Raw genomic sequence first — 13,465 nt, forward strand, 5'->3', positions numbered from 1 at the left:
ACCCAGCCAGCAGACCCTGCACCTGGCACGGCTCGAGCCAGCCACCCGCTGCCACTCAGCCCTCCGCCTCTTCCCGGGACCAGGTTGGCAGCTCCCAGGAGCCTTCCCGGGGCCGCAAGAGGTGGGCGCCCGCCTGGTCTAGTGTGGAGATCGTGGACCTCATCCATGACCTCCGCACTAGGCACAGGAAAGTGGCCGTCTAGGGCAGGATAGCTGCCAGCCTGGCCACCCAGGAGCAGGCTGGCATGAAAATCAAGGTGGTCCACTGAGACCCCCGACCCTGAGCCCTGAGCTTAAAATGGCCATACTGGGTCAGACCAAAGGTCCATCTAGCCCAGTAGCCTGTCTGCCGACAGCGGCCAACACTAGGTACCATGGAGGGGAAGGACCGAAGACAATGACCAAGCCATTTGTCTCGTGCCATCCATCTCCAGCCTTCCACAAATAGAAGCCAGGGACACCATTCCTACCCCCTGGCTAATACCACTCCATGGACCCAACCTCCATGACTTTATCTAACTTCTCTTTAAACTCTGTTCTAGTTCTAGCCTTCACAGCCTCCTGCAGCAAGGAGTTCCACAGGTTGACTATTTGCTTTGTGAAGAAGAACTTTCTGTTGTTAGTTTGAAGCCTGCTACCCATTCATTTCATTTGGTGTCCTTTAGTCCTTCTATTATGGGAACTAATGAAGAACTTTTCTTGATGCACCCTCTCCACACCACTCATGCTTTTATAGACCTCTATCATATCCCCCCTCAGTCTCCTCTTTTCTAAGCTGAGAAGTCCCAGTCTCTTTAGCCTCTCTTCATATGGAACCTGTTCCAAACTCCTGATCATTTTAGTTGCCCTCCCCTCTCCCACCCTCTCTCTTCCCCTCTCCCACCTTCTTTTCCCAGTCTCCCCGAGTTTTGTTCAATAAAGAGAGTTTCTATTTTTGAACACACGTGTCCTTTATTTTGTACATCAGGAAGGGGGGCTAGGGAGGGGTAAGTGGAAGGAGGTGAGGGAGGAATGGGGTACGAGCCCCCAATGGGGAGGACTGGGCTGGCTTTGCTGGCTCCTCGGGGTGGAAACTCTCCTGAAGCCCCTTGATTGACCCCCCCCTCCGGATGGCAGCCTGCGGCAAGTGCAGCCGGTCTGATGGCCGAGTGCTGTGATGTGCCGAGTGTGGGCACTCAGGGCACTCCAAGCCAGGACTGCTTTGCAAGCGGGGAACCCCTGAGAACTGTCTGTCCGGGGTGGGGGTCGGGTCCCTTTAAGCACAGCCCTCGGCTAGCCTGAAGCAGCAGCTCCACACTCTAAGTCCTAATCTGATGCCCTGCCAGCACTGCTTCCGGCCATCCTTAACCTCGGTTCAGGGTCCACTCAGTGTGGACATGCTAGTTCGAATTAGCAGAACGCTAATTCGAACTAGTTTTTAAGTCTAGATGCGCTAACTCAAATTAGCTTAGTTCGAATTAACTAAGTTAGTTCGAATTAGTGCTGTAGTGTAGACATAACCTATGTTACTTATGGGCATGAAAAAAACACATCCCTAGGTGCCATAGTTATGTCTATCTACTCTCTAGTGCAGACAGCCATGCACCTGCACAGATGCAGTGTTTTAAGTTTAGGCCTGCCATTAGGCTTGGTATGGAACAGTATTGCAGTGGGCATGTCTACACTACAAGCCTTTATTTCAAAATAATGTTGAGCTGGAGGACTTCTTACTCTTACTCTTGTACCCTTCATTTCACAAGGAAAAGGGAAGTTGAAGGATGAGTGTTCTTCTTTCAATTTCCTGCTGTGTAGACAGCTCCAAAAGCCAAGTTAAGCTACTTTGACTCAAGCTACGCAATTGACATAGCCCAAGTTGTGTGTCTTAATTCGATGTTAGACCTGCTGTGTAGATGTACCCAAAAAGACTACACAGCCTGCACTAGAAGTGAAGCTCCCTGCTGAGAGCTGTGTTATGTGCTGGAACCTCAGAATGTAACACTGCAGATGTTGCAGTAGCAGAGTGAATGACCACAGCAGAGTGAACAGCAGCAGTGGCCAGCAGTATCAGGGTGAATGGCAGCATTACTTGATGCCTCCCCACTTCCCTGCAACCTCTGGTGGGGGAGGTGAATTTGAGAATGGACCTAACAGAAGTGGTATCTGCCCCATCCCACCCTCCCCTATATCCACCAGCCTCTGGTTTCCGGAGGTGTTGGTGCCTATGCCCTTATCCTCCACTCCAAAGAATCAGTGGGCATGGTACTCAGCTGCATCCCCCTTCCCCAACACCCTCAGGTAATCATTTGAGAAGTTCAGCACCAGAACCTCATCCTCAAAGATACTGTGATGGCAGCACCCAGCCACCCCCACTACTCCCTGTTGGCCTCATGCATTAGGTGGTTGTGGGAACCATCCATTAAAACACACACATTGGCCTCAAGGATCCATCCACTTGTGCCCCTCCCCAAACATACGCTGGCCTTAAGGATCTAATGGAAGTACAACACCATCTCTTCTTCCCCCATCCCAGCTTTAGAAATCCTGGGGTGCTGTGCTACTTTTTCCAGAGCCACTTGTGGTTTATTGTGAACATAGCACAAATCCTGATAATAAACACAGATACATGCATACAGTTGGAGCCATGATGGCCAACTGACTCTGTATTGCACACAGAAAAAAGAAAACCATAGTAACCACTATACAAAAGCTGAACCAATATAAGCAACTGCTTAGGAAACTATAACTGCAGATTCACATAAATAGGTTCATCATTGTGCTCACCTTGAATCTGACAATTGGTTGAAGTGGCAGGGCCAGACCATACTGGGTATGGTATAAGACAAAGGATCCATTTGTGCTCTAACACTTGCTGGCAGCCAGGTATCAGGTCCTCAGCAATCACACCCCAGTACTGTAGTTTGACCTATGTGTATGGGATGATGTGCTCTGGTCCCAGCTTGATTCGATTATTTCTGCTTTATAAAGGTAGATTTGGCTTTAATAACCTGAGATTCTGCACATAAAGAGCATTGCAGAATGATTGCTTTGTTGTGGCATGTATCATGTTTTGCTATACTAGCAAGAAGCATGATAGATCTGCAGTAATGACCCTTTCTCATCTGTCATAGATCACAGGGCTTGCTTACAAGTTCGTACAAACCTTGTAACCAAGCCATTTAAATGTAATGCTGTTGAGGTGATGTCAAATAATATGTGTCTTCTTGAATTACTGTACTGAAATTCTTCTAAACTAAACTGAGGACTGGTGTTACTGATTACTTGTTCTGGCAATCCATTTATTGCAAACAAACTTCAAATTATTTTCTGCTGTCTGTGCAGCTGTGGTGGTTTTCATGCAACCCTCCACGCCCAGCCTTCTGGCCATTTTGATTGGGCATCCACCACAACTAGGTACATAGTTCCTAAAAATGGTCCTGAAAAATCTATATAAAAACATTACCAGGGAGTTGATAGCCATTTCCAGGACTGTAATGTTGCTGGTTTAGACATGTGCTTTACTTGTGTGGCCTCCCAAATATTCCTTAGCAAGATGCTCCATTTATTGGTCAATATCTGGCTACTACAGAACACTGGTAAATGCCTCCATTTTACTGCATCTAAGTGAGCTACATGGACGTCTTCTAATACTCTTTGTGCACAGTTATGAATTTCCCACCTGACATGTGCTTGATATATGGCAAGATCTCACACTCTGGTTGGGAAGCTGGGTGGGCAGAGTGAAGCAAGACACCATGCCCCAACATCACTCCCAACTGGGAGGAGTGGGCTAAGCTTACTATTGTAGAGATAGGTCCTTAAGCCTAACCTATTTAACATTTTTCAGTGACCAGAAAGACAACATGATATCACTGATAAAGTTTGGAGAGGACACAAAAATTGAGCGAGTGATAAATAATGGAAAAGGACAAGTCACTGATTTAGAGTGATCTGGGTCGGCTGGTAACTGGACACAAACAATACAGATGCTCTGGTTTCTCTTCAGCTCGTATAAATCTTTTGTCTTTTACTAAATGCTAATACTGTATCTAGGAAAAGATAATGCAAGCTATATTTACTAGATGGGAAGCAGTGTCCTGGGAAGCAGCGACTCTGAAGAAGATTTGGCTGTGCAACGAAGTATACAAACCCCATACTAAACAAGGGATTTTAGGAGCTGCTCTGGCTCGGTCAGTTCTGCCCTAACTACGGATGGAAGTGACTAGTGGACTACCCAATAAGCAAATGACGGTGAAAAACAAGTTCCCCCCTGCACCGTCTCTGTGGGGGTCAGGAAGCAGCTGGGAAACAGCGGGAGCAGGGACTGAAACAGTCCCACTCGCGCCGGTCCCACTGCTGCTCCTCTCCCTTTGGAATGTACAAAAGCCACCTGTGGTTCTTGTACATTTCAAAGATAGAGGCATGAGGGGAACCTGGGCTAGTGGAGACTACTTCGGTTCCTGCTGGTGTAGGTTCCCACTGCCTCTATCCCTCTGAAATGTACTGCCTCTATCCCTCTGAAATGTACGAGAACCGGGGTCAACTCTTGTACATTGTGCAGTGGGATAGCATGCACCCCCTTTTATTGACAGAGTAGTCGATGGAAATTCCATTGACTATTCAATTAGCTGATTAATTGAAATTTAACACCCCTAACTCAAACATACTTGCAAGACATGCACAGATCGAAGAATAAAAGGAAAGCATAACAGCTCACTTATGGGCAGAGAACTTCAACCCTTAGCTATTGAGGAAAGAGCAAAGAGAAGACAGGAACTTTCCCAACAAAAACTTTCGAGAGATTTCAGGGCTTGACCCTGAGAAGCAGGCACACCTCTGCCAGGTATTTAGTTTATGTTAATTTCCCTTGCTTTTTGTTAATGAATACCCTGAAAAGGGAGAAATGTGGCAGGTGAGCCGAGTCACGGGAAAAGAAAGACCACTGCAGAGATGGATCAGTCACTGGCTGCAGACCTGAGGGATGAGGGAGCAGTTATACCAGGGCTACTCAACTTTGGAAGCCCCAGCAGCTACAATGATACTCACAGCACATGCCAAGGGCCACAACTTAAGTGTGGTTGCGTATACAGGCAGTCCCCGGGTTACGTCAGTCCGACTTAAGTTGGACCCCTAGTTACGAACCAGGGGGGGCCCGCTAGTGCGGGGTGCCTCCCCCACTGTCGCCACCTCTGGCGGCGCGGGGGGCACTTCCCCCCAGCAGACCAGGGAGACACAGAGCTAGTGCCCCCCCCCAGCAGACCAGGGAGACGCAGAGTAGCTTTTCTCACCGTGGAGGACGCGGGCGGCGGGACTGCCGAGAAGTGCGCGGTCCCACTGCGCACATCCTCCGCGGTGAGAAAAGCCGCTCCGCATCTCCCTGGTCTGCTGGGGGGGGGGGCACAGCTAGTGCGCCCCCCCCCCCCCCCCAGCAGACCAGGCTTTTCTCGCCGATGCCTGGGGTAGAGCAGCTAGGGGGCTGCCGGGTTGGTCCCACAGCGCCGAGGTGCGGTGCTACTGGACCAACCCAGCAGCACCCCAGCTGCTTTGCCCCAGGCGTCCCCAAGTCAGCTGCTGCTGAAACTGATCAGCGACTGACTACAGGAAGTAGTATCCTGGTATCAGCCGCTGATCAGTTTCAGCAGCGGCTGACTTGAGGACACCTGGGGTAGAGCAGCTGGGGTGCTGCCGGGTTGGTCCCTGCAGCGCCGAGGTGCGGCGCCGCGGGAACCTACCCGGCAGCGCCCCAGCTGCTCTGTTCCAGACGTCCAGATTCAGCCGCTGTTGAAACTGATCAGCGGCTGATTCCAGGAAGCCTGGGGCAGAGCAGCTCTGCCTCGGGCTTCCTGTAGTCAGCCGCTGGTCAGTTTCAGCAGCGGCTAACTTGGGAACACCTGGGGCAGAGCAGCTGGGGTGCTGCTGGGTTGGTCCAGTAGCGCCGAGGAGCGGCGCTGCGGGACCAACCCAGCAGCACCCCAGGTGCTCTGCCCCTGGCATGTCCAATTCAGCTGCTGCTGGTCAGTTTCAACAGCGGCTGAATCTGGATGCCAGTTCCGACTTACATACAAATTCAACTTAAGAACAAACCTACGGTCCCTATCTTGTACGTGACCCGGGGACTGCCTGTACATGCAGATATATTGTAAATATATGCAAATAGCTTCTCTCACACTGATGGGTGTGAATACAAAGATTAAGGCAAGACTATGCAAAACACAGCCCCCATTTAAGTCAGTTCTGCTGATATTAATAAAATGCAATATCTACCCGATTTCCACCCATATGACAGTCCAGAAATTTAACTACTAAAATGCATATCAACCAAAGATCATTATATTGACTACTTTTTTGTTTTGGCTTCAAAATTTTAACAAATCAAACTAAAATTGCCAATACATTATTTACTGGAGTATAAGCACAATCTATGTGAAGATTGTGTCTGCAAACTTTTTACCAGCTGTTTTTCACATCAGGCTTGTGTTCTGTTGTAGCACCACGGAGATAGGCAGTCAGATGTCTGTCAGTAAGAGAGGTGTACAGTTTTGAGTTGATTCTCACGGAGGAGAATGAACTTTCACAGACATATGTAGACCCTAAGCAAGTTAGCGCATTTAAGTAATGAGGGGTAAATGTCTTCCTGTACATAGAATGCAGGACAATGTAGCACTTTAAAGACTAACAAGATGGTTTATTAGATGATGAGCTTTCGTGGGCCAGACCCACTTCCTCAGATCAAATAGTGGAAGAAAGTAGTCACAACCATATATACCAAAGGATACAATTAAAAAAAATGAACAAATATGAAAAGGACAAATCACATTGCAGAACAGAAGGGGGATGCGGGGGGGGGGGGTGGGAAGGGGGAGGAAGGAAGGTAAGTGTCTGTGAATTGCTGATATTAAAGGTAGGGAGAGTGGGATGTTTGTGAGTTAATGGTATTACAGGTGATAATTGGGGAAACTGTCTTGGTAATGGGTGAGAAAGTTCAAACACTTGTTAAGTCCTTGTTGGCAAGTGTCGAATTTTAACATGAATGACAGTTCAGAGGATTCCCTTTCAAGTGCAGATGTAAAAGGTCTTTGTAGCAGAATGCAGGTGGCTAAGTCATTTAGAGAGTGTCCTTTCTGGTTAAAGTGGCAAGAAACTGTTTTCTCTTTGTGATCTTGTCTGATATCTGTTTTGTGGGCATCTGCACTTGAAAGGGAATCCTCTGAACTGTCATTCATGTTAAAATTCGACACTTGCCAACAAGGACTTAACAAGTCTTTGAACTTTCTCACCCATTACCAAGACAGTTTCCCCAATTATCACCTGTAATACCATTAACTCACAAACATCCCACTCTCCCTACCTTTAATATCAGCAATTCACAGACACTTACCTTCCTTCCTCCCCCTTCCCACCCCCCCCCCCCCCCCCCGCATCCCCCTTCTGTTCTGCAATGTGATTTGTCCTTTTCATATTTGTTCATTTTTTTTAATTGTATCCTTTGGTATATATGGTTGTGACTACTTTCTTCCACTATTTGATCTGAGGAAGTGGGTCTGGCCCACGAAAGCTCATCATCTAATAAACCATCTTGTTAGTCTTTAAAGTGCTACATTGTCCTGCATTTTGCTTCAACTACCCCAGACTAACACGGCTACATTTCTATCACTTTCCTGTACATAGGTCATCCAAAATGTTTCAGTGTCCTCTTCTTTTTACCTAGCTTTTAGGAATACAGTAATTCCTCATTTAACACGGTAGATATGTTTCAGAAAATGATCGTGCTAAGTGAAAACATGTTATGCAGTGTCAATTTTCTCATTGAAAATAATGGAAAAGGTGGGGATTGTGTTTCAAGCGCACGTGCGTTCGCAGCTCCAGCCTGCATTTGTTAGCAGCTGGGACCGGGACATAAGGTTGGGGGAGAAAGGGGTTTGGGTTATAGGAGGGAGGGAAGGTGTTTGGCTCTGGAGAAGGGAAGGGAAGGACAAGGAAGGGGGCTTGCAGTTGGCAGCTGGGTTTCCCCAGCTGGCCTGTCACCGGTAGCTTCACAGGGCTTCCTCTGCCTCCTTACAAAGCGGCAGAGGTTTGCCGCTCGCTGCGCCGTTCCCTGGTGACCCCCTCTGGCCAGATGCTTTGCAGGAAGGCAGGGGAAGCCCTGTGAAGCCCTGTGAAGCTACCGGTGACAAGCCAGCTGGGGAAAGCCTCGCGCAGCTGCCAGCCGCCAGCCAGCCCTAGGGAAAATCGTGTTATTGCAGGGATGGAGTCATGTTGTTTGAAAAATATTCTCTAAAAAAAAATCATGCTATCGTGAAAATGTGTTAAGTGATGAATTACTGTACTATTGTTTTGCATTTCTATCATTTCTTCTTCAAACGTGGCCCTTTTGACTCCAAATCTCACTGCTGAAAGTGAGACTGCCTTTACCTCAACTGAAAATGGATTTTCAGTAAATTCAAGAACTGTCTTCAGGGATTTGACATCTAGAAAATGAGAAAAAAATCAGTTTTCAGCTCTGAGATGTACTCCATAAAAGAAAAAAAATCAGGCAAAAAAGAATCATATTCACTCAGCTGTGTCACTTGGGAGTTGAGGATGGGAAAGGGAGTTAAGTCTCTTACAAAGCTGATCTGCAAAAAGGGCCTGTTTTATGTGATGTTTCTGCATTTGAACATTGAAGTTTAAATTGAGTACATTTAAGTGGCGTGTCATATCAGTGAGAAAAGCAGGAATGTCTCTTTGTCTAAACACGACAGTAAATCCTGCTGATCCTTTGCTTCCAAAAACACTTGTTTTGTTGTGCACTCATGTGGCTTGTTTGCATGTGCCACTGTGGCACCCAAGTTATTAATAAATATCTTATGAACCTCTACCTTTTCCCTCTGCTGCCATGTCTCCTCCCCTTGCTCCATCAGCTCCCCTGGTGCCTACTGCCCCCCAACTCCTCACCCTCCTCTGCTGTCCTGACTCCTGCCCTTCTCACTGCCCTCAGCCTTCCTGAGACCTGCCCCCCTCCACCAGCCCTTCTCTCCTCCTGTGCCCACTCCTCCAGTAGCCCCACTCTGATCATGTGAGCTACCCCTCCTCATCTCTGCTCCTAACACCTCCCTCTACACACCTGCCCTGCCTCTCTCCTCTGGTGCTGGTCCCTCCCCTGCAGGTGTCTACCCTTCTGCTTCACCCCCCAGAATCCCCTGGCCCCTGTACCTTCCCTTACCCCTGCACCTTCCTGGCGCCTCCCCCTTCTCTCACTGCCTATGCCCCCTTTGCCCTCTTTTTCCCTGATGCCCACCACTCCACCCCCGTTCCCCTCATGCCCCTGTGCCCTCACACGTCTTGCTCCATTCCTGCCTTCCTCATGCCCACCCCATCTTTCAAGCCTTCTCCCAGCACCTCCCCTGTCTAGACCCCAATGCCCTTCCCCTCTCCTTCCCAGCATCAGCCTGTCTCCCCTCCCACTGACACCGCCCCTCCTTCCCTTTTCCTCATTGTCTCCAGTTGGCCCCCTGGCATTTGTCTCTCCTCTACCCTGTCCCTTAGTGCCTTCCCCTTTCTTCTTCTGACCTGTCCCCCTCCCCTCAGCACAAGCCCCTTCCTCTCCCACACCTGCTTCCTATTTTTCCCCCTTCCTTTAGGCTAAGCCAGCTTTCTGCCTTCCTGTTTGTGGGGCTGGAGTCAGAGCCAGCCTAAGCTACAGGCCGGCCGGGTCCTAGCCCGGGGCGCCTCACTTTAAGGGGCGCCTCACGGTGCTGCCGGGCAGGGCCGGGCCCCTGCATGCAGAAGAGGCGCTGCATGGTGCTGCCGGGCCAGGCAGGGCCCGGGGCAAAAAAATGGCTCAGGCTGGCATCTGTGGTCGGGTCCCAGCTGCTTCCGTCACGCATGCGCTCTCTCTGTGCCAAAATGCCCCGTAGATGGCCGCAGGAAAAGTGAGGGGTTGCGGCACACCCCGTGCACATGCCTATGTTGTTGAGTATGGAAACCTTCCAGTAAGGAATATATCTTAGTTTTTCTTAAATTGCTGTCAGGTAGATACAAGTCTTTGAACTCAGGGCAGCCTGGGAAGTGGCTCAAGGTACACTGGGGGAGGCTGAGGATAGAAACCTCATCCTACGGCCCCACCAGTCCTGCGTAAACTCAAACTGCACCGCGGGCTTCATGCAAATGTGCTGCGGGCCAGATGTGTCCCACGGACCACATATTGAGTAGCCCTGTGTTATGCCATGCCCAGCCATAAGAAAGCTTACCCTTTCATAGGAGGTTGCTGTGGATAATCAGCCTAACATGAGCTCCCAATGTGATGTTGTGGTCTAAAGAGCAAATGAGATCCTTGAATGCACAAACAGAAGACTTACAAGTAGGAGACAGTCAAATTTTCTCACACTGCACCATACACTAAGGCAGTGATTCCCAACCATGGAGGAACCCCTGAAATAATTTTTCATATCCCGAGGAACCCCTACATATGAAAACATTTGCTTGGCCAGAAAAAGTTGACAGCGGGGAACTCAATTCAATTACTGCTAAATTATTGTCAAGAACTTTTTTTGTAAAGAGCTGTTATATATATTTATCAGCTTACATTGTAAGAAAATTCTTTTTTATTCATTCATTCCACGATTACTCACGGAACCTGTGACGATGGTCTGCAGAACCCTAGGGTTCTGTGGAACCCTGGTTGGGAAACACTGCACTAAGGGCTGAAGTGGCCATATTTTGGGAGGGTACTAGGGTGTCTAGTTCAGAATATGCAGTGTAGATGATGGAGTCCCAGGCTAGGGCCCAATGTTCAACAATTCCTACACTGGGATTTCAGGTGAGTGTAAATGCTCCACCCCTATATTAACAAAACACAGGAAATGCTAACTCATGATCTGATAACACTGGGCTTACATCGCAATGCAGACACACTCAAAGAGCTCAGTTTGTTTAGTAAGGATGTTAAATATCAGTTAACTGAATAGTCGAGTAACCTCATGAATTCTTACTGGTTACTCGACTATTCTATGGTCCCTGAAGGTGGAGCTGGCAGCCAGTGTGCTCCGGCCCCACTCCAAGGAGGCCCCTGCCACTACACGCTGCTGCCTCTGTATTAGAGGCAGTAGTGTGGAATGCCAGAAGGGAGCTGGTCCGTGAGGGAAGCCAGTTTAAAAACCAGCTCCCCTCGTGGACCAGCTGACTGTCACTCTGTGCTGCTGCCTCTGATACAAAGGCAGCAGCGCAGGGAGGCAGCAGCCCCTGTCCCAGGAGAAGTGGGGTGAGCTCCTGGACCCAGTGCGAGCCAGAACTGAGTTAGGCTGCCTGCCCACCTGGTTCCTAATACACTTTAAATGCAGAGCTGCAGCAGCATGAGCCAGGACTAAGCCAGCCTACTAAAAATTTACTGGTGGGGGAAGAGGAGGAATTGCATGTAGTCTGTAGCATTAACCTATAAGCTTCTGCTAATCGGTTAAATTAACTACACTATTAAATCCCTATTATTTACCTTAAAGAGAAAATTAAAGGGGGAAATGTGATTACAGTCTATAAATATCTACATGGGTGCAATGTTTTAGGGTTCAGTCAAAAATCAGTCAAGAGTTGTGTCACTGCCTGCCCAGCAACAGGGAGCCTTAAGTGCTATGCTCCAATGACTCAGTGCCTGGTCATCAACAATTATCATACAAGCAAGCAGTTCTAAGCCCAAAGTCATCAGAACTTGAGTTAGTATTTCCTGAGTTTGTTAACACTGGGGGCTGAGCATTTACATCCTGTCTTCCACCACCCAGGTACTGTTTGCAGAGTGACACCAACACACTTTGCAAGTTCCAGGTTTTCCCAAATCTGCAGCATTCAGCCCTCTCCTGGAACACAAAAAGAAATTAACTTTGCCCCTCCTTTAAAGAGACAGAAATAGCAGCTTGTTATCTCGACAAGAGTTAATAATCACTTCCATTCTATCTAAGGGATGGGTTGGTTTAAAGTAAAGCAAGTTTATTGGATCAAAAAGAGGGAGATTTTATGTGAATGAGACCATCTGGGATTAAGAAGAAAAATGTTACAAACAAAAGTAAAAATACTGAATGGCTAGGGCCTAATTTAACAAGCTATAGACTTTATTCAGAGTGGTTTCTTCACCAGTGTTCTTCTTCTACCCCCAAAATGGCTGAGTAGCTCTTAGTCAGGATCCTCACTGAATTCACAGTGCTGGTTTTCCTTATTTCTTCAGGTGAAAGGTAACTTAGGTGCTCTGTGCCAGACTCTTTAAAATCCAGTAAACTCTTGTAAAGTATATTTCTCAAAGAGTTCACTGACGTTACTTCAAGAGGCAAGAAGGTTTCCTAGCTGCAGACTGCGTCCCCTTTTGCGATCATTTTTACCCCCTTTGCTTTCCTTATGGAATTGTGTATCTGACATGCTAATAAGCTTTTCTTGGTTTTGGTCACACCTTGTTCAATTTATATAGTAGACATACTAAAGCTGACAAAGCCCACATTCCTTTGTCTGGAAAAAAAAACTATCAACTCGCTCATCCTAATTTTATATAATCCTTTGTGAGTTGCCCAGATATAGATCATGCCAAAATATTAATGACTTCAGAGTTATTAATTTTCCAATGACATATTTATTTACATCTTTTAACTACAGATTATAACAGGGAGTGGAGGTAACTGAACTGATCAGGTCAGCTGAAACTCACTGCTAGAAATCAGGGAGCCCCTTGACTGGCACAGGAATGCCCTTAAAGCAACAGTGGGGAATGTTAAATAATAGACTCTTCAATTATTAAATAGTTAAATAGTAGAGAAAGCTGTAACACAATTTAGTGGCTAGAAGCTAGTTAAACAAATTCAGACAAGAAATAAGGCACAATTTATTAAAGGTGAGAGCAATCAACCACTGGAATAATTCACCAAAGATCATGGTGGTGAATTATGATTACAGGCAGTCCCCGGGTTACATGGATCCGACTTACATCGGATCCCTACTTACAAACGGGGTGAGGCAACCCCGCACTAGCTGCTTCCCTCCAGCAGACCAGGGAGACGCGAAGCTAGCGCCCCCCCCCCCCCCAGCAGACCAGGGAGAGGCGGAGCGGCTTTTCTCAGCAGAAACCTCAGCTTGAGAATAAAGGACTGAGGGAAGTGAGGTGTGGGAGAATAAAACTGAGCTCTGGAGAAATGTTTGGCTAGAGTTTCCCCTACAATATGTACCAGTTCTGACTTACATACAAATTCAACTTAAGAACAAACCTACAGTCCCTATCTTGTACGTAACCCGGGGACTGCCTGTATTGAGAATTTTAAAATCAAGATTGGGCATATTTCTAGAAGATATGCTCTAGGAATTATTTTCAGGAAGCTCTATGGCCATTTATACAGGCGATCAGACCATATAATCAGAAAGTCCCTTCTTGCCTTAGAATCTTTTAATGTAGGGCTGCTAGAGCTTTGGCAAGGAGAACACCCACTGCTAACAATGGCAGGTTTCTCTGCAGCAGCCTCCAGAGCTCCATTTGGGTACCGGG

At 47.7% G+C, this 13,465-nt stretch overlaps 1 long non-coding RNA gene across 1 annotated transcript in view; it reads right to left on the bottom strand.

The window, feature by feature from the left end:
* LOC142827229 (uncharacterized) overlaps positions 1 to 13,465 on the bottom strand; it is a 31,982-nt gene that overhangs the window by 17,842 nt on the left and 675 nt on the right. The window lies entirely within an intron of this gene.

This window comes from Pelodiscus sinensis, chromosome 2 (assembly GCF_049634645.1).
Source record: "Pelodiscus sinensis isolate JC-2024 chromosome 2, ASM4963464v1, whole genome shotgun sequence".
Lineage (NCBI taxonomy): Eukaryota > Metazoa > Chordata > Testudines > Trionychidae > Pelodiscus > Pelodiscus sinensis.